At 50.8% G+C, this 21,177-nt stretch overlaps 1 protein-coding gene across 2 annotated transcripts in view; it reads right to left on the bottom strand.

Moving 5' to 3' along the window:
- DAB2IP (DAB2 interacting protein) overlaps positions 1-12,215 on the bottom strand; it is a 186,593-nt gene extending 174,378 nt beyond the window's left edge. The window contains exon 1 of one of the 2 annotated variants that reach the window (XM_063714027.1): positions 12,200-12,215. The gene's annotated coding sequence lies outside the window, so the exon portion shown is untranslated. Of the gene's footprint in view, positions 1-11,027; positions 11,198-12,199 lie in introns of those variants that run through there. The other variant, XM_054521078.2, reaches the window with a different exon arrangement.
- Positions 12,216-21,177: the final 8,962 nt, after the last annotated feature.

The raw sequence follows: 21,177 nt of genomic DNA, 5'->3' as shown, positions 1-21,177 counted from the left end.
ATGGAGCCTGCATACCGCTGTACCTGCTCTCGTCTGCGCCCCCCTCTGACTATTCAAGGACAGTACTACTCAAGGACAGTGGGGAGATGGAGAACGATATCAGTGTAGAAAAAGACCCTTCATCCATCACCTTCCCACCCCTCACGTGCTTAATTACACCTGGTTTCTCCATACTTACACTTCCACAATCCCTTAGGAGGTAGCCCTGCAGCTAGAGGGCAGGGCAGCAGAGTGCCTGACACGAGAGGCTTCGGAGTTGGGAAGACCTGCATTCAAACCCTGGCTCTGCCCTTCCCAGCTGGGTGACTTTAGGCAAGTCACTCCTCCTCTCTGGGACTCAGTTTCCTCATCGGCAAAACAGAGATGAAAACAGGATCTCACAGGTCTATTGTGAGAACTAAATGGGCTGATGCTTAGAAAGCCTTAAGCCGAGTGGCTGGCCCATGGGAAGTACTCAGAAAGTGTGAGCTGCTAGGTATTATCATTACAGCCCAGAGAGGCCATGCACCGTGCTCAGGGTCACACAGCCAATGTGAGGCAGAGCAAATGCTAGCATCAGGTTCTGGCTCTGGTCCAAGCTCCTTCCTAACACAGAGCCACTCTCCTGGGAAGCTGTGAGATGGCACAGTACAAGTGCTTATCATGGCTCAGCAGCTTCCCCAAACCCACAGTTCATGAGCCAAGTACAAAGTCCCAACCAACAGGTTTGTTTTTCTTATACACACACACACACACAAAATCAAGTGGCTCAGAGTGAAAGTTCCCAAACCTTGGCATCCTCCCCTATCCAGAGGTGAGCAGTGATCTCATCCCTGTGACTAAGCCACACCGACGCCAGGAGCCCTCTCTGGGAACCTGCAGGCTTGGCGTTGCTGGCTCCCGGCCCCAGGAGGAGCCAAGGCTGCAAAACTGGGATTCTTGCAGAGCTGGGAATTCTTGGCTCTTGGGGCTGAGAAGCAGTGTGGCTCTGAGAAGTGGGCGATGTTGCAGCCAAGGACCAAGATAGCCCTGGAGATCCAGGTTTGAATCCCAGCTCTGCCAGGAACTTGTCATGAAGTTTTAGGCAAACCCAGGCCTCTATCCCCCTAATTCTAAAATGGATAGATTGCACCAGAAGATTTCCAATGGTCTGTCCAGCTTACATCTTGCTTAGCTCCTGTCCTGCCCACCAGGGGCCTTGGCCTAGCTAGGGAAGGAGCAAAGAGTTAGTAAACATACAAGTTAGACGGCCAAGGGCACTAAAATGTGCAGAAAAGGTCAGTGTTGCTGGAACAATCGGTGCAGGCTGCCTGGAAAAGTTAGCTGAATGGGGGTCCAAAAGCGGGAGGGATGGAAGTAAGAAGTAGAGAAAACTGATCCTGGTGGTCTGGGAGCTTGTCAGTGGCAGGGTGTCAGATGCACTAGACAGCCTGTAAAAGTTTCAATGAGTCAGGTCGGGCTAGAACTTCAGCCACTACCTCCTCCCTGTCACTTAATTCCTCCCACCATGGGGAAGACAGACAGATGGATAACCAGGAGCACTTAGATTAAAAACTAGAAGGCTGGGCGCAGTGCCTCACACCTGCAATCACAGCACTTTGGGAGTTAGAGGCAGACAGAGCACCTGAGGTCGGGAGTTCAAGACCAGCCTGGCCAACATGGCAAAACCCCATCTCTACTAAAAACAAAAAAAAATAGCTGGGCGTGGTGGCACACACCTGTAGTCCCAGCTACCAGGGAGGCTGAGGCAGGAGAATCGCTTGAACCCGGGATGCAGGGTTGCAGTGAGCCGAGATCGCGCCACTGCACTCTAGCCTGGGCGACAGAGCGAGACGCTGTCTCAAAAACAAACAAACAAACAAAAACTAGAAAAAGCCGAAAAACCTAGTTACAGACTTTGCCCCAGAGTGGGCTCCTCCCCAAAGCAAGAGGCAGCAGAAAACGGGGTGCTCCCCCAGCACGATGCAAGGTTCCATAAGGAGAGGTCAGGATGGACAGGTGTCTTCTGAGGGTTTAAAAAGTATATATTCTGTCAAACACCATAAAGTAATACCTATAGCAAAGCCAGTTAGCACATCATTGCAATGCATGGTTGTTACAGCAGGAAGCTACTGTGCTCTGTAATTGTCAATGGCTCCCTATTGCCTACAGCTTTATGTTCACTATCCCCTTATCATGGCATTCTAGGTCCTCAATTTGGGGGTCCTGATGGTACTTTTCTGCTTTATTCCCATCACTACCTTACCCCCACAACTCCTGCTCCAACCAATTACAGTCCTCGGCTGCTCCCCAAGCCCATCATGAGCCTGTGCTCCCTGGGTCCTCGATTCATTCTTAGTCTCCCTGCCATCCTTGCTGCTTCGCTTAAAAATCTACGCCTATTGTTTCCACCAACCCGCTTCCCTCCTGGAGCCTGTTGACTCTCATCTGGCTTCTCCTAAGAATATAAAACACAGACCTCAGGGGCTGGGGATCAGACAGGTTCTGCCACTGAATTTGGGGTACAGTCTCAAGTGAGAAATTGGGCGCACACCTCCACACGCTCATTTATAAAGCGGGCAGTGCAACCTTTCCCCACGTCAAAGGCTGCCGAGCCACTCAAGTGAGATAATGGAGCCATAGGGCTCTGCACAGCGTCAAGTGTGACACGAACTCAAGGGATTAGGGTGTCTATTTTTAACTCCTCACATCCTGGCTGAAAAACAAATCTCTCACACACCCTGCAGATCCCTATCAGAGGGGCTGACAGAGCCTTTTGGGAATTCTCTCCTCCGGGAAGCAGCGCCAGCTTTGATAGCGTTCCCTCTGCCGGGAAAGGCTCTGAGGTCCCTGCTCCGGCCAGGGCCTGCTTCCATTATGTCTGGCTGGGTCCTGCTGCTCCCGGCAAACAGCCATTGCCTGGTGGACTCAGTTGTCACACATTCTACAGCCAGTGATAGTCAGACAGGGTCACCAAAGATGCTGAGAAGAGTCCCTCATTCATCTGCTTATTTATTTACTTATTCACATTCCCTCCCCTCCCCTCCCCTCTTAAGAGGTTGGTCTTGCTCTAGGGTCACCCAGAGGGGAAAACCATGAGGCACCTGTGCTAGAATGCCTCTGTCTAGGGACAGGAGCAGGGGCAGAGACAGATAAACTGATAAGGCAACAGTAAGTAGGACAGGAAGTAACAAAGGAACGATGGGGTGGTGACTCATGTCTGTAATCTCAGCACTTTGGGAGGCCAAAGTGGGAAGATTGCTTAAGTGGGAGGATTGCTTGAGGCCAGGATTTCACCAGCCTGGACAACACAGCAAGACCCCATCTCTACAAAAAATAAAAAAATTAGCTGGGCATGGTGGTGCCTGCCTGCAGTCCCAGCTACTTGGGAGGCTCAGATGGGAGGATTGCTTGAGCCCAGGAGTTCAAGCCACAGTGAGCCATGATTGTGGCACTGCACTCCAGCCTGGGTGACAGAGCAAGACTCCATCTCAAAAAAATAAGAAAAACCCAAAGGAATGATAGGAGTATGTGAACATAAAACCAGACCATCATCAATTTCTCTCCTCTCCCTCCAGTACCCTAGCATCCATCAGACCTCACTCCAAGATGAGTCTTTACTAGGTATCAGCCACTGTCACCTACAAGGAGAGGGGACTTCCTACTTCAGGACAGAGATCTCTGACCTGGTCACCTGACCCATCTGCACAGGTGTTTGCTACATTCATAAGAACACTGCCGGCCAGGCATGCTGGCTCATACCTGTAATCCCAGCACTTTGGGAGGCCCAGGTGGGTGGATCACTTAAGGTCAGGAGTTTGAGACCAGCCTGACCAATATGGTGAAACCCCATCTCTACTGAAAATATGAAAATTAGCCAGGCATGGTGGCATGCACCTGTAGTCCCAACTACTCGGGAGGCTGAGACAGGAGAACTGCATGAACCCAGGAGGCAGAGGTTGCAGTGAGCTGAGATCACGCTACTGCACTCCAGCCTGGGCAACAGAGCGAGACTCCATCTCAAGAAAAAAAAAAAAAAAAAAACAAAGAATGCTGCCATTCTCCCTGGTCCCACCTCCCTCACCCCCCGCTGCCTGAGTTCACGCACATCCAATGATGGTAATAGGGAAAATGATCCCAACACAAGAATGTCAAAGAAAAAAAAATCCTCACTCTGAATTGGGAGCCGTCAATAAGGAGAACCTCCTTCCAACACCCACTCTGAGCCCTGCCCGTGAGCACTGGACCTGGAGTGAGGGGAGTCAAGGAAGTCCTGAGCTGCGTCCTTCCAGCCATGGGAGCTGAGCTGTGTTTCCTCAGAGCCTTGGTTTCCTCAGCAGAAAGTCACAGGGGGACTGGGAGGGGACCCTCTGCAGAAAGCACCTTGCACACCATAAAGTGTGATATAAATGCTTTGTGTTGTAGCATACATTATTATTATTATTATTATTATTATTATTATTATTATTGAGACAGAGTCTCACTCTGTCACCCAGGCTGGAGTGCAGTGGTGCCATCTCAGGTCACTGCAACCTCCGCCTCCTGGGTTCAAGCAATTCTCCTGCTTCAGCCTCCTGAGTAGCTGGGATTACAGGCATGCACCACTTTATTTATTTATTTTTTCTTTTTGTATTTTTATTACAGATGGGGTTTCACCATGTTGGCCAGGCTGCTCTTGAACTCCTGACCTCAGGTGATCCGCCACCTCGGCTTCCCAAACTGCTGGGATCACAGGCGTGAGCCAGCACACCCAGCCTTAGTATATATTTTTGGTCCTCATTTTTTTCTTTCCCTTTTGGCCTCTGAGGCTCAACAGCCCTCTCTGAACTCAGGGACAGATGTTTCTGTGGACTTTCTGGCCACAAATAACTGTGCAACCCTAGAACAGTTATGTGACTCCTCGATGTCCATGTCTGTGGGGACCATGTCTGTGGGCCCCCGACACAATCCCAATAACCCCCACAGGCCCTTCACAAGTACTTTTTAAACACTCTTAAGAAAATGCTAAAGAAGCTGGGTGAGGTGGCTCATGCATACAATCCCAGCACTTTGGGAGGCCAAGATGGGAGGATTGCTTGAGCCTAGGAGTTCAAGACCAGCCTGGGCAATATAGTGAGACTTCATCTCCACAAGAAGAAAAATTTTTAAATTAGCCAGGCATGACGGCACACGCCTGTAGTCCCAGATACTCTAGGGAGGCTAAGGTGGGAGGATCACTTGAGCCCAGGAGGTGCAGGTTGCAGTCAGCCAAGATCATGCCTCTGCACTCCAGCCTGAGTGACAGAGTGAGATCCTGTCTCAAGAAAACCAATAATAATTCTAAAGAAGCAGGTGAATTTGGCTATTCTCATCTGAGACCTGAAATTCAGCCTGCAGGTGGGGACTGACACTGATAGGTGGCTTTCCCTAACCTGCTTCTAGGCCCATCCCCCTTGATGCCACACAGCCAGAATAAAGTTTTTTTTTAAGAAGCAGATCAAGAACAATCCAAATGATGGGGCCGGGCATGGTGGCTCACGCCTGTAATCCCAACACTTTGGGAGCCTGAGGGGGGTGGATCACTTGAGCTCAGGAGTTCGAGACCAGCTTGGGCAACATGGGGAAACCCTGTCTCTACAAAAAATACAAAAATTAGCTGGGCATGGTGGCGAGCACCTGTAGTCCCAACTACTTGGGAGGCTGAGGTGGGAGGATCGTTTGAGCCTGGAAGGCGGAGGTTGCAGTGAGTCAAGATCGCGCCACTGCACTCCAGCCTGGGCGACAGAAGGAGACCCTGTCTCAATTAAAAAAAAAAAAAAAACAATCCAAACAAGGCAGAGAAATTCTCTGCAAACCAAAGGCATCTCTCTATCTGTCCCTTGCTAGAGCCAGTCCAGCCCAGAGCAGACTGCGAGGCTCCCCACTTGACTCTGTTGAGGAGCGGGGTGCAGGCACGGCAGTTGGAGCAGGAGTGGAAAAATCATGCCTGATTCAAAGCTAGTCCAACTCTACAAAGCTTTCCAAGCATTCACTAGGGCATTTACTAGAGCAATTTCTAAAGCCCAGAGCCCATCATGGGGGACAGGCAAGCGACAACAACAGGCAAAGCAGGGCAGTCAGTAAGAAAGAGTTACAAGCCAGGACCTCAGCAGGGAATGGCTCACCCTCAGAGGGGCAATGAGACCAAATGGAGGTGAAATTGGTGCTACACCCAGAGGGGCAGGAAGAATTTGGGCAGTAAGCAGTGGCAGAGAGAAAAGGTCATTCTGGAAGTTACAGGCAAAGGTCCAGGCAACATAAAACCTGAAGAGCAGAGAAAGAAAAGGCAGGGAAGAAAACTGGAGCCAGCCACAGGGCCGTGTTTGCCAGACCAGGGAGCTTGGCTTTGATCTCGTGGTTAACAGGAAGCCACTCACATGACAGTAAGTGGCCAGCAGAGGCTGTGGTTACCAAGGGCTACTGTAGGAAGCCGGGTTGCTGGAGGCCCACCTGGGATGGGAAACAGGCAGCTGGACACCCTCAGCCAGCTGCTCGCCCCAGGGAGAGGTTAGAACCGTTCAGGTCGGATTCAGGAAAGGCTGAGGAAGCCTAGAGGAGAGACATGTGATGGCTTGGAAGGGAGACAAGGCCCTTACATGTCCCCCTTGTCTCCTGGTCAAGACTACCCAGGGCTGAGAGGGGCTGCAGAGGGGTTGGCCCTAGTGCCCCCATGTTCCCCCTTGGCTCCTGCCCTTGATCCCCAGTCATTCCCACCATCACCTTCTTGCAAGGATCAGGGTGCAAAATACTGTGTAATTCTAAGGTAAGTGACCTCCCCCTTCCCTGGGCTTCCTCCACTACCTGTCCCCCTCTGGACTGCCCCCGGGTGTCCTGGCCCCACTGGTCACCATTCCCATAAGAGCCTTTCTGGCCCGTTTCATAGTAATTCCCATGGAGCACTCTGTCCTCCAGCCCAACTCAACCCCTCACCCATGCCCTGAGCCCATCATGAATACCTCTCCCTAGAAACGCAGACAGGAAATGCAGACAGAGTCCAACTTGTAAACGTCAAGGTGGGAAAGAACCTCAGAGATCTGGCCAAAAAGCCCCACCTTCAGCCCCTTTACAGAAGAGAAACCTAATGTTTTAAGAGATGACCAGCCCTGCCCAAGATCACACAGCCTGATCGTGGCCCAGGTCTTCAAGCTTCCAGGTGAGGGCTCTGGCACCAAAGCCACAACCAGACAGGGCAGAAAAACAGTGAGGCATGAAATAGACTGCAAAAAAGGCCAGAGTGCCTTATTGTCAAGGCACCTGGATTCAGGTCCTGACTCTTATCCCCACTCCCTCCCCTGCCCACATACACACATTAGGGCTTTGGACACGTCACTGCAGTTTCCTGGACTCCAGTGACCTCTTTCATAAAATGGGTGTTTAATAATTTTGTGCTTTCAGCAGAATCAAACAGGTCCAAGGCAGAACAAACACCCTGTCTACAGCACAGCTGGTAAGCCAGAACTGTGATACAGCCGGGGTCTATGCAGGCGATTCCTTTACCCTGTATCTCTCCCAGTGAGTCAGCCCAGGCCAGGCAGCCTTGGGCCAGACATTTCCCCAGAGCTGCCCAATGGCCCACAGAGCAGTCTTCCAAGGGAAGGGATGGAGATTGAAAACATAGATGGACGCACAACAGAACCACCCCACTCCTCTCCCCGTGAGATACAGGCCCAGCACCTTCTGGCTGGGAGGGCCAGAGGCCACGCTAGGAGGATGGAGGAAGAAGGTGTCGAGGGGAGGGAGAGGTTTCTGCTAACCCCTCCAGGGTCCTCACCACTCTGGGTGAAAAAACTGAGCAGAAGCTGGGTACAGTGGCTCATGCCTACAATACCAGCACTTTGGGAGGCTGAGGCAGTATCATCAGGAACTTAGGAGATCAAGACCATCCTGAGCAACATAGCAAGACTTCATCTCTACTAAAAATTAAAAAATTGCCCAGGCGTGGTGGCTCACGCCTGTAATCCCAGTACTTTGGGAGGCCAAGGTGGGCGGATCACGAGGTCAGGAGATCAAGACCATCCTGGCTAACATGGTAAAACCCCGTCTCTACCAAAAATACAAAAAATTAGCCGGGCGTGGTGGCAGGCGCCTGTAGTCCCAGCTACTTGGGAGGCTGAGGCAGGAGAATGGCGTGAACCCAGGAGGTGGAGCTTGCAGTGAGCCGAGATCACGCCACTGCACTCCAGCCTGGGTGACAGAGCGAGACTCCATCTCAAAAAAAAAAAAAAAAAAAAAAAATTAAAAAATTAGCTGAGCATGGCGGCATGTGCCTGTAGTCCCAGCTACTAAAGAGGCTGAGGTGGGAGGATCACTGGAGCACAGCAGTTTGAGGCCTTAGTGAGCTATGATAGTACCACTACACTCCAGCCTGGGTGACAGAGTGAGACCCTGTTTCCAAAATATAATAACCTGAGCATGAGGGCCTCATCTAAGGCACACCAATCCTAGAAAGAAGAGGCCAGTGATCTTCGGGGTGCCACAGGTCTGCCTGCAAGTACATCCACTTGTGGCAGGAGAAACTTCACCAGGGCTCCCATCAGCCAAGGGCCTGCTCCATTCCACCCACCAGTGGGTGGAACAGCATGCCCATCTTAAGTTGGGAGAAAGCCCTAGAAAGGAAGAGTAACCAGCTCCAGAGAGTAAAGCCAAGACTAAATTCAGATCTGTTGAAACCTATATTCCACATTCTCTTCCTAAGAGTACCTTAGTGCTATGGTCCTCAAACTGTGACCTGCAGGAAAATGGCCTGGGTAGGGCGGAGTGGGAGTGGCGGGTGGTTTAAACTGCAGATCCCAGGGCCTGGAGTAGAGATGAGGAATCTGCATTTTAACAGGTGCTCTAGGTGCTTGTGATAAATGCATTGCTGGCACACACCAGTCCCAGGCGCACACATGCGCGCACGCACACACACACACACACGCACACACACACACACAAAGGCACGTATGCAAGCAAGGGTCAAAAGCAAAGCATGTGCTCTAAAGACAGATACAAATGCTGAGTTTGGTGCACAGCCCAGCCAGCCCCTTACCAGTTGTAGGATCTTGGGTAAGTCCCTTAACCTCTCTAAACCTGTTTCTTATATGCAAAATAAGGATAAGAAAATAATCAACCTCATGGGTTTGTTTTATGGATGCAAGAAAATAATATGTGTAAAGTCCTCAGGGCAGGGTCTGGCATATAATAAACACCCAATAAATAGTGCTATGATCATTACCAACCTCAGTGCCCATGTGTTGAATGCTGAAGGGATGGAACAGAATGCCAGGCACCAGGGGACCACAGTGAATAAATGAGACAGTAAGAGATGCCCCAAGGGTTGTTCCAGAACCAGTGGATAGAAGTCATAGAGACAAAGATTTCTGTCCCAAACAGGAAGAATGTTGCTCAATCATGAAACCAAGAGTTTCCCAATCATGAAACCAACTGTCTAGTGAACTCACCGTCACTAGAGGATCCTAGCAAAAAAGACTACATGTTCACCAAGTGGGACACAGCACCAGGGAAGGAAGAATGGGGGGATAGGAGGGCCAGGTGATCTTGAAGGTGACTTTGGGCCAGGTTCTGCAGGTCAGCCCTTTTCCCCATCATGCTGGTTATTTAGTTCATTTGCTCTTCCCTGCCATTTACAATAGTTACCTCCAGGTGTCTAAAAGGGGTGGTGAAAGGGGGAAAGATCGAGATAGACAGAAGCCTTGTACATTCTGAATAGTTCATTGCAGGGATAAGAATGTGTGAGGCTGTTTAAATCTGAGCCTACAAACCCACTAAAATTGTGGGTGTGCATCTGTGCACTTTTCTCAAAAGGGCTGATTAAGAGGGGCTGGTCCTTACCAACTTCCTGGGGGAGAGGAAACTGAGGCACGAGGATGCTGGCTCTCTCAGACAGCAACAGGGCACAAGCTCCAGGGTATAGATCGGCTGCTTAAGATGGCTGTCCTATGAGCCAGGTGCCTTCCACGCCTCACCTCGAAAAAACCTCCCTATATCCCCCTTGGACGGGACCCTTGAGCTCTGAGAGGTTAGGACACCTGCCCACAGATACACAGCTAGTGAGCAGCAGGGGCTGATGTTGGAACCCAGATTCCCTGGGCTCCAGAGCTAGGTGTTTGGTTCCATTTTTTTACTCTTAGGTATTCTGTCCTGGGTCAGTAAAACACGGAAAGGAGTTAACATTAAGGAGGAATAATGTTAAAGATTGGTCCTTATTGGTGACAAGCTACCTACTCACCCACTCACAATCAAAATTAAGGTAAAATTTCCCTCCTTAATAGCAGAAGGGGCCAGAGGGAGAGGAGTTTCCATATGGCTCACACCAGATAGCTCAAGAGTGGACCATCCTGAGACCAGAACACCCTGCAGTCATTCCCACCAGGCTGAGCACTGGAACCAGGTGGCGTTGGTCCCTGTTCCCACTCTGCTTAGCCCAAGGTGTTTTCACGGAAGGTGGGGTCCAGAGCAGCCCAGGAAACGGAAAAGAGACCTCACTTCAACGACCCAGCCCTGCCAATCGCCTCCCTGATAATTTAGGATTGGCTAGGATTGAACAAAAACACCCAAAACTTGGGTGCCCCAGGGAGTGCCTGGTTCTGGGTAGAGAGGTTTGGTTGGCTGCCCTATCACCAATCCCCAGGGTGAGCTGAGGAAGGTCTGAAGTTTGGGAGACCGCTGGAAGCCTTGGGGATCGGTAGGCTGGCACCCCCCCACCCCCAACTCCCGCCGCCCGCGGGCCCCAGCTGGGGGCGCCTTCCTCGCGATCCCCTGTGTTGTACTCTCCCAAGAACCCAGCGCCAGCCCTGGGTCCCGGCGGTCGAGATCTGGGCAGGGCGCACAGGAAAGTTTAAAGGCTCAATGCATCGCGCAGATTTCCTTGCGGGAGAGGGGACTGTAGGGGAAAAGCAGGGTAAATAAAGCAAAGTCGCCGCCCATTCCTCAGTCCCCTACCCCAACACCTCGCATCGGAGCCCCCGGATCCTCTCGAACCCGGGATGCCGCTCGGATCCCGGCAAACCACCGAGCCCCCCTCCACCTGAGCCGCGGCCCCCAGCTTTTACCTCTACGCGCGGGCCGGGCCGCTGGGCGCTGCCATTCCAAAGGCTCCGGAGCCCGAGCGGCCCACGGCCAGGGTTGCGAAGCGGCGGAGTCGCGGAGTCGCCGGGCGGCTGCGGGAAAGTTTCCTTCGCGCCAGCTGGGCCGAGTGGAGCGGGGCGGGCGGAGTAGGCGGCTGGCCAGGCAGGAGCGCGCTACGGCCGGCTCCGCGCCTCCCCCGGCGCCGCCGCTCTACGGCTCCCGGGCTCCCGCGGCCACCCGGCCTGCCCAGCCCTGCCAATCGCAGGCCCAGCCGCCCACAGCTCCGCCCGCCAGGCCCGGGACCCAGCGCGGGCGGGGAGCGGAGGGGCGGGGGCGCACCTGTTTGGTCAATCGACCTCCCCACCACCGCCCCGCCCAGGCCGGACTGGGCAGAGCCGAGGCCCTCCGCTCCGAGCACACGCTCCCCAGCCTGGTACTGGCCCGAGATGCCGGCGGGACCACACGCCCCCTCCCCTCCCCTCCCGGAGTCCCCAGGCCTCCAGGAGTCCAAAGATAACCTCTGCTTCCGTTTCGGCGCTATGAGGGTACGGGACCGGGGAGTGGGCCGCGACTTTGCTTTACTTATCCCTCTTCCACCCGACAGCTCCCCTTCCCGCTAGAATCTTCCCGCATCCGCTGACCCCTTAAACTTTTCTGTGCGCCCTGACCCCTTAAACTTTTCTGTGCGCCCTGCGTGGATCTCCAACCTCAGGAGCCGAGGACTAGTGGGGGGAACTAGAGCTTTGGAAGGGGACAGTGCGGGGTGTCGCAGGGAAGGCACCCCAGCACTCCCACCAACAGAAACTCCCGAGGACTCCAGCTGGCTGGAGGGAACGTCCCGCGAACGTCTGCGACCCGCTTCAGCAAGCGTGACTGAATATTAAAGCGTGACTATCTTATTGACCCATTTCCCAGATAGGCACACTGAGGCCAGAGCGGGGCGAACGCTTTTCGGACCGTGGTGGCGGGACAGCGACGTTTTCCAGCTAAAGGTGGGTTTGCTGAGAGCTCCTGCCTCCTTCTCCCAGCCCTACGCAGATGCCTGTGTTCGTCCTCACCTTGCCGCCAGTCGCGGATCTGGGGCCGAGGAGGAGAAACAGGCCCCGGGCAAGTGCCCGGGTAGGGCGAGGGCGCGCCCGCAGGCGCACGGCCTTACCTCCGCAGCAGAGCGTGTCCTCGCAGAGCGCGCAGGCTGGAGGCCCCAGCAGGGGCAGGGAGGCCCAGGCGAGGGCGCGGAAGGAGGCACCGCCGGCTCCCATCTCGGACGGCCTCGGCAGTGCCTCGGCCAGCGGGCTTGCCACCCTCCGCGGCACCTGTGGGGCCAGCGCGGTGCCCGCGGCCTCCGCCTCCGGGGTCGGTCCGGGTGAGGGGTGTGCAGGGCTCCCGGGCTCCTCGAGCTGTCCCGGCTCAGAATCCCACGGCGGCGCACAGGTCGAGCTGGGCAGGGCGCTATTTTTAGCGAGAGCTGCTCTCCCAGTCGTACAGACAGAACCAGTTAATTCGGCCGCTGGGGACGGGCCTGCACGGTGAACTCCCCGAACGGCAGCCGCAGCTCTGCTGAAAGCTGATCCTCCGCATTCCTACCTCTCGAGGCGGGAGGGCGGGAGGACGCCTGTAATTCCAGGGGGAAGCCAACGTCCTCTCTGAAGACAGCGCCTGGGCCCAACTGCACGCCAAAAATGGGGCTCTTTAAATTGGCTCTGAAACGTGGCGGGACTTGATGCTGATGCCAAGTCGCAGACGATGTCCCATAAAATGTCCATCTACTGTCTCACCCTTCCCACCGGTCTCCAGCACTGGGAAGAGCCTCCCAGAAATGGGATCTCAGCCCCAGCACCCGCCAGAAGCTGGCACGGTCATCACTCAGGAGCTACTTGTTGAATGAAGGCAGGAAGGAGTGAAATCCGATACCAGGGTCAGTGGAAGTCTTCGGAGCATATGCGAAGGATGCACAGGGTGGCTTTGAAATCTTGAACCCCTAATCCAACACTTTCTGGCTGTGCGACCTTGGCAAATCATCTCACCTCTGTTTTATCTTCTCAGTTTTATCTTCTGCCTCAGTTTTATCTTCTGCAAAAAGGGAGTTTTAGAACTCCAAGAGATAGTCTGCAAGAAATCCTTTTGTAAACAAAATCCTTTGTTACAAAATCCTTTTGTAAACAAAATCCTTTGTTACAAAATCCTTTTGTAAACAAAATCCTTTGTTACAAAATCCTTTTGTAAACAAAATCCTTTGTTACAAAATCCTTTTGTAAACAAAATCCTTTGTTACAAAATCCTTTTGTAAACAAAATCCTTTGTTACAAAATCCTTTTGTAAACAAAACATTTACATGTAGATGTTCATGTAAAACGTGATGAGAGAGCTGCAAAGGTGAACACAAGTTTCTACTCTCAGGAAGTCACTAGCACTCTTCTAATTCGAGAGAGGAGGTGCTAAGGACCCCAGAATGTACAATCACAGCATCCGGTATTAGCCCAAGGATAGATAAATTGGCCAGCGGACTAGAATAGAGGCTGCAAAAATAGACCCATACAGGTATGGAAACCTGATATGTAGCAGAGATGGCCCCGCAGGTCAGTGGGAGAAGGGTGGACTTTTCTATAAATGGTGCTAGAGCGATCGAATGTCCATATTAGAAAAAGATGAGCTGAATCCCTACCTCACACCATGCATAAAAGATCAGTTCCAGGTGTACTGAAAACTTACACACACAAAAAAACTCATAATAGTCAAGGATGTCTTAAAAAAGACCTCAAAAGCATAAATCATCAAGAAAAACATCAATACCTTTAATTAAAATTCAAAACTCCTGTTTATCAAAAGATGATATTTACAACATGATATCCAAAATATACAAAGGCCTTCCACAAACCAATTTGCTAAAGAGGCAATAGGAGATTGGGCAAAATATATGAACAGGCAATTCACAGAAAAAGAAACAGGAGTGGCCAATAAACATATGCAAAGATGGTCAGTCTCACTAGTAATCAGAGAAATATAAAACAAAACCCCAGTAAAGTGCCACTTCACGCCTATGAGATTGGCGCAAAAACAAAGAGGTGGGACAGTAGGGACCTGGAGTCTGGAGAACTGTCCTGTGCTGCAGGCAGGAGGGGAAATGGGTACAGCCACTCTGGGAAACAATTTGGCAGTATCTGGAAATGTTGAAGTGCACATACCCCCAGTGACCCAGAGTCTTGACATAGAGAACCTCTTGCTCATTGCAATAATGATAATACTAGTAAGGAATTTGAAACAGCCTCCATTCCTATCAGAGGAAGAATGCATAAACAAATTGTGGGGTAGTCAGCAAAATTCTATACTGCAGCAAAAATAAATAATTAGAAATTCATTATGAATCTCAAATCTCAAATGAGGGGCGGGAGAACATGTTGCAGAAGATCAAATTTCTATGATATCATTCATACAGTTTTGTTTTGAGACAGAGACTTGCTCTGTCACCCAGGATGGAGTGCAGTGGCACTATCATAGCTCACTGTGGCCTCGAACTCCTGGGCTCAGGTAATACTCCCACCTCAGCTTTCTGAGTAGCTGGGACCACAGGTGCACTGGCACCACATGCAGCTAGTTTTTTGTTTGTTTGTTTGTTTGTTTGTTTTTGAGATGGAGTTTCACTCTTATTGCCCAGGCTGGAGTGCAATGGCACGATCTCAGCTCACCACAACCTCTGCCTCCTGGGTTCAAGTGATTCTCCTGTCTCAGTCTCCCGAGTAGCTGAGATTACAGGCATGTGCCACCATGCCCAGCTAATTTTGTATTATTTTGTATGTTTTAGTAGAGACAGGGTTTCTCCATGTTGGTCAGGCTGGTCTTGAGCTCCCAGCCTCAGGTGATCCACCTGCCTCGGCCTCCTAAAGCGCTGGGATTACAGGCATGAGCCACCGCGCCTGGCCTAATTTTTTTATTTGTAGAGAGAGGGGTCTCTCTATATTGACCAGGCTGGTCTCAAACTCCTGGGCTCAAGCAGTCCTCCCGCCCCAGCCTCCCAAACAAAGTGTTGGGATTACAGGTGTGAGCCACTGTGCCTACCCTGGCTTCAAGTTCTATTCCCGTAATTCCACAAACTATGTGACCAGTGGCATGAACCGCCATGCCCAGCCTTCATATAGATTCTTTAAACATGCCGAACAGAATACCATATATTCCATAGGAATGCACAGATATGGTAAAAGTATAAAGACATTCAGAGGAATGATAAATACACCATTCTGCAAAGTTTTTACCTCTGGATAGAGGGAGATGTTCGATAGGAAGGAGCTTCACACATTCACACATCTTAGTAAGGTTTTCTTTGTTTCTTTCTTCTTCTTTTTTCCTTTTTTTTTTTTTTTTTTTTTTTTTTTTTGAGACAGCATCTTTCTCTTTCAACCAGGCTGGAGTGCAGTAGCATAATGATACCTCACTGCAGCCTCAACCTCCCAGGATCAAGGGATTCTCCCACCTCGGCATCCTGAGTAACTGGGACTACAGGCACATGCCACCATGGCGGGCTAATTTTGTTTGTTTGTTTGTTTGTTGTAGAGATAAGGTCTCACTATGTTGCCCAGACTGGTCTCAAACTCCTGGGCCCAAGCGATCCTCCTGCTTCAGCCTCCTAAAGTGCTGGGATTACAGGTGCGAGCCACCGTGCTCATGCTAGGTTTTATTTCTTGACCAGGATAGGAGACACACAGTGTTTGTTTTATTCTTCATCATTTTTTTTTTAAGGTGCAGAGAGTCATGGTGGGAAGCCACATAAAACCCAGTCCTACTCTGAACTTCAGTTTCCTTATTTTAATAACATGGTCATCCTTTCTGGGAAATACCTAGCACAAAGCCTGGCTCATGAGGAAGTGCTCAGTAAATCTTAAGAACATGAATAGCCCAGTCTGCAATCTTCACTGGGGTCCTTCACACCCTAGTCCCAGTCAGCTGAGACTGCCCCCGCCCAAGCACCACCATACAACCAGGTCTCCCAAGCCCCCCAAGCTCTATCATGCCCCAGGAATTTGCACACACTGTTTACTCTTCCTAGAATGCCTGTCTTCCCTATCTCTACCCAGTCAGTGCCTACCTCTCCTATTATAATCCAGCTCAGGCATTCCAGCCCATGGAAAACAGAGGGTTCCCACAGAACCCACCCACTCCACCATCTATATTTATCATATTGTAGATTGTTGCACCTAGCTATGGGTCTGTCTCCTGGAGCAGACTGTGAGCTCTTCCAGGTCACAAACCTTGCAGCCCCACCACCTGCACGGGGCCTGGCCTCGGGAAGGTTTATTGAATGAAGAAAAGGACTGAGGGACCCAAAAACTCAGAAACCAAAAGGGATCATTCCAAACTGTCAAAAGGAAAAAGCAACCCCACCACCTGCTGGACTGACTGCTTGGTCTTCATTGAGTGTTCTTGATGGGAATGTGAACTTCAAAGTCAAAGAGTGCTCGGTGCCTATAATCCCAGCACTTTGGGAGGCCAAGGCGGGTAGATCACCTGAGGTCAGGAGTTTGAGACCAGCCTGATCAACGTGGTGAAACCTCATCTCTACTAAAATACAAAAATTAGCTGGGCATGGTGGCGCACACCTGTAATCCCAGCTACTAGGGAGGCTGAGACAGGAGAACCCCTTGAACCTGGTAGGTGAAGGTTGCAGTGAGCCAAGATCGCACCATTTGCACTCTCCAGCCTGGGTGACAGAGCAAGACTCCATCTCCAAAAAAAAAAAAAAAAAAAAGAGTGCTGCATTCATATCCAGGCTGACCCGCTTGCCAGCTGTGTGACCTAGAGCATGCTACTACATCCCTCTGAGCCTGTTGCTGGGTTTACACAGCCAACATTGACTAGAGATTATCACAAGGGGTTATTACAAAGATTCAATGAGATCATAGTGGCAAAATGCGTGGCTCCGTTCTTGGTATAGGTAGCAATTATATGACTATGGTCAAGAGGAAGATGTTTGCAGGGGAGGATGGAAGGAACTCAATCAGGTTACTGTGAAAGTGGGAGGGCCGGGCATGGTGGCTCACGTCTGTAAACCCAGCACTTTGGGAGGCCAAGGCGGGCAGATCACCTGAGGTCAGGAGTTTAAGACCAGCCTGGTCAAAATAGTGAAACCCCATCTCTACTAAATATACAAAAATTAGCTGGGTGTGGTGGTGCATGCCTGTAATCCCAGCTACTCGGGAGGCTGAGGCAGGAGAATTGCTTGAACTTGGAAGGTGGAGTTTGCAGTGAGCCGAGATTATGCCACTGCACTCCAGCCTGGGCAACAGAGTGAGACTCCATTACAAAAAAAAAAAAGAAAAGAAAGAAAAGAAAAGAAAACTAATAAAGAAAGAAAGAAAGTGGGAAGCTGGTAAAAAATTCCAGGGGGCTGAGCACAGTGGCTCATGTCTGTAATCCCAGCACTTTGAGAGGCCAAGACAGGAGGATCGCTTGAGCCCAAGAGTTCAAGACCAGCCTGGGCAACATGGCAAGACCTCATCTCTACAAAAAAATGAAAAGACAATTAGCTGGGCATGGTGGCATGCATCTATGATCCCAGCTTCTTGGGAGGCTGAGTTGGGAGAATCACTTGAGCCCAGGAGGTCAAGGCTATAGTAAGCCATGTTCATGCCATTGAACTCTAGCCTGGACAACAAAGTGAGACTCCATCTCAAAAAATACAACAAAAACAACAACAACAAAATTCCAAGAGGAGCCAAGCACAATGGTGAGCATGTCTCTAGATCCAGCCACTTGGAAGGCTGAGGCAGGACGATCCCTTGAGCCCAGGAGTTTGATGCTGCAATAAGCTATGATCATGCCGTTGCACTCCAGCCTGGGCAGCAGACGAGACCCTGTCTCAATTATTTAAAAAATTCAGGGGCGTTCACCAGTTCTGAACAAAAACACACCCATGGAGGCTGGCCCAGGAGATGAGAACGTCAAAAATATGCATGAAGTTAGTGCTTCTGGTGTTCTTTCCTCCTGTCCTTTGTCCCACCCCCTGGGTGAGGCGCTGTACAACACTTTAGAACTATAGACCCTCCTCTCTGCCCATCCGCTCTGGCTCCCTCCAGTCTGTTCTCGCATGTAGTCCAGGGATTCCAATCTGGACCCGTCTTTGCCTTGCCAGCTTCCATCTGTAGAGGTGACAGAGCCTGCAGCACCTTCCCCAAGGGATGCGTCTGGAGTGATTTACCAAAGGCATCGTCTGCACTATATCTGCAAAATCCACATATGTCCATTTGTCGAGTTCTTCCATCAAGGCAACACACAGGATAGCAAATTGCTTATGGTTCAGACTCTAGACGATGAATTGGCTAATGTTACATGTTGTACAAGCTAACAAATATATAAAGTTGACAGGGCTATATGGTCACTGGAAAAGAACAACGTGTACTTCAAGGGTTCCAATTAGATTTTCTGAGCTAATGTGCCAATCCTCTTTGGTTCAGATCTCTCTGGAAAATGTAATATTATCCTGGTGACATGGACATTAGCCACTGGGGCATTTTGTCCCATGCAAACAGCCAAGCTAGGCAGGAAGCTGACCCAGCTTAAGATCTGCCATCTTTCTTTTTTTTTTTTTTTTTTTTTTTTTTGAGATGGAGTCTTGCTCTGTCACCTAGGCTGAAGTGCAGTGGCACTATCTTGGCTCATTGCAGCCTCCACCTCCTGGGTTCAAGTGATTCTCCTGCCTCAGCTTCCAAAGTAGCTGGGGCTACAGGCACGTACCACCATGCCCAGATAATTTTTGTATTCAGTAGAGATGGGGTTTCACCATGTTGGCCATGCTGGTCTCAAACTCCTGATCTCAAGTGATCTGCCTACCTCAGCCTCCCAAAGTGCTGGGATTATAGGTGTGAGCCACTGGCACCTGGCCAGATCTGCAGTATTTCCTAATGGCTCTCAGGAAGGTCACCAATGACCTCCTTGTTGGTAACACCATAGGATACATTTCCAACTCCATCTCACCTGATCTCTTGGCAATACTTAACCCCACAGAAACTTCTGTTCCCTTCCATCTTACCATACTTTCCCAGTTTGTCCCCTAGTTCTCTGGTCACTTCTTCTCCTCCTTGGCTACCTCATCTGACTCCACTGGGCTGTAAAATTTGGAGTTGGAGACTGTCTGAGTCCCTTTTATTTTTCTAGACTCTCTCCACAGGCAACTTGAACTACACCCAGGCTGTGTCTTCAACCACTGTCCTTATGCAGATAATTCCCAAATGTTTATCTCCAGCCCAGTCCACACACTGTGGTCTCTTGCCTGGACTTCACTAAGAACTGAGCTGGTTCCCTGCATCCACCTGGCCCCTCTCTCTGTGGGTCCCTATCTACTAGTTCTCCTCATCAGGTTTTCAAAGCACAGATCTGATCATATCACCCTCACTTCTGTTCAAAGCTTTCAATCCTTTCTTGTTGCCATTGTGTGGCCTCCCAGATCCTGGATGGTCAGGTCCTACCCATCTCCCCAGCCTCATTTCTTTTTTTTTGGCAGGGGAACAGAGTCTCACTCTGTTGCCCAAGGCTGGAGTGCAGTGGCACGATCTCGGCTCACTGCAACCTCCACCTCCTGGCTTTAAGCAATTCTTGTTCCTCAGCCTCCTGAGTAGCTGGAATTACAGGGCATGCATCACTGCAACCAACTAATTTTTGTATTTTTGGTAGAGACAGGGTTTCACTATGTTGGCCAGGCTGGTATTGAACTCCTGGCCTCAAGTGATCCACCCGCCTCAGCCTCTCAAAGTGCTGGGATTACAGGCATGAGCTACCATGCCTGGCCCTAGCCTCATTTCTTGTCATCTTCCCCATCCCTCTCTGCCTCCAGCCACTCCAGCCAACTTCCAGGTCCTCAAATATGCAATGCTTCTTCTCACGACACAGCCTTTGCATACCAGTTTCCCCTCTTCAGAACACTTTTCTCCCTTCCTTGGCCCAGTTAACTTCTCCCAATGGAAGCCTAGTGTCATTTCCTCAGGGAAGGCTTCCCTGGCCTCCCACATGACACACCCGTAGCTCAAGTCCCTTTCCTTTATGGTGTCCATTGCAGTTGGTGATGTCATCTTCATTGTGTGATCACTGGATGGACGTGTCATGCTCCCAGGCTGGGCATCCCTGAACACAGGGATCATGCCTAGTTTTCCTCATTGTTGTATCCCCTCCTACCCTCAGCAAGGGCATGTAGTAGGTGCTCAATGAATGTTTGTTGAATGAATGAGTGAAGGCACATCTGCTTGCCCACCTCCATCAATAGGCTCTGTTTATTGTTGTTGGACACTGTTTGTTGCTAGAAATGTCTACATTTCTGCCCATTGCTATGAATGCAAGTTTGAGTGCTTTACCATATGCTCTCATTTAATTCTTACGACCGCCTCTGAAAAGGTTCTAGTATCTATTCCCATTTGACGGATGAGGAAACTGAGGCTCAGAGTTTAAGCAACTTGCACAAGATCACACAGCATGTAGATGACAGAGCCTGTTCTCAAACCCCATCTGTTTGATTCCAGATCCTGGGTTTCGTAACCACAACACCCTTTTCACAGATAGGCTGGGGTGGTGGGTCCTTACCTGATGATGGAAGTGAAACTCAAAACCGCAGTGACTGAAGCATCATAGGATGAAGACCCAGGCCCATAAGACCCTGGAGCAGGGATGGTATGAATGACAGGGGAGGAGTGGGAAGGAGGGGCCAGGAGGAGAGAGCAGCTCCGATCTAGTGTGCATGTGGGGCATGACGGTCACAGAGCATAAATAGTAGAAATGCACAGACCTCACTTCTGCCTCTGAGGCATTGAGAATTCGACACCCAGAGAGAATGAGATGATGTCAGATACTATGCATGGAGGAAGGACCAGGTAATACTGAACAGGAGAACAGCTGTTTCCAGGGAAGACCTGTTCTGAGGGGGCATATCACTGTCTGAGTCTAATCATTCTCAGATACTTTGATTCCACCTCTGCAGTTTCTCTCATACCCCAGGAAGGGAAGGGAAGGGAAGGGGAAGGGGAAGGGGAAGGGGAAGGGGAAGAGGAAGGGGAAGGGGAAGGGGAGGGGAAGGGAGCAGGACTGGGCAGAAGGAGGAATTGAGCTTCCATGCAGTCAGTGCAAGCCTCAGGCTACCCTACACCTGGAGCTGGGATGGCC

This window comes from Pongo abelii, chromosome 13 (genome assembly GCF_028885655.2).
Source record: "Pongo abelii isolate AG06213 chromosome 13, NHGRI_mPonAbe1-v2.0_pri, whole genome shotgun sequence".
NCBI classification, from domain to species: domain Eukaryota; kingdom Metazoa; phylum Chordata; class Mammalia; order Primates; family Hominidae; genus Pongo; species Pongo abelii.
The sequence above is the reverse complement of the archived record's forward strand: the minus strand, read 5'-3'. Positions and strand labels throughout refer to the sequence as shown.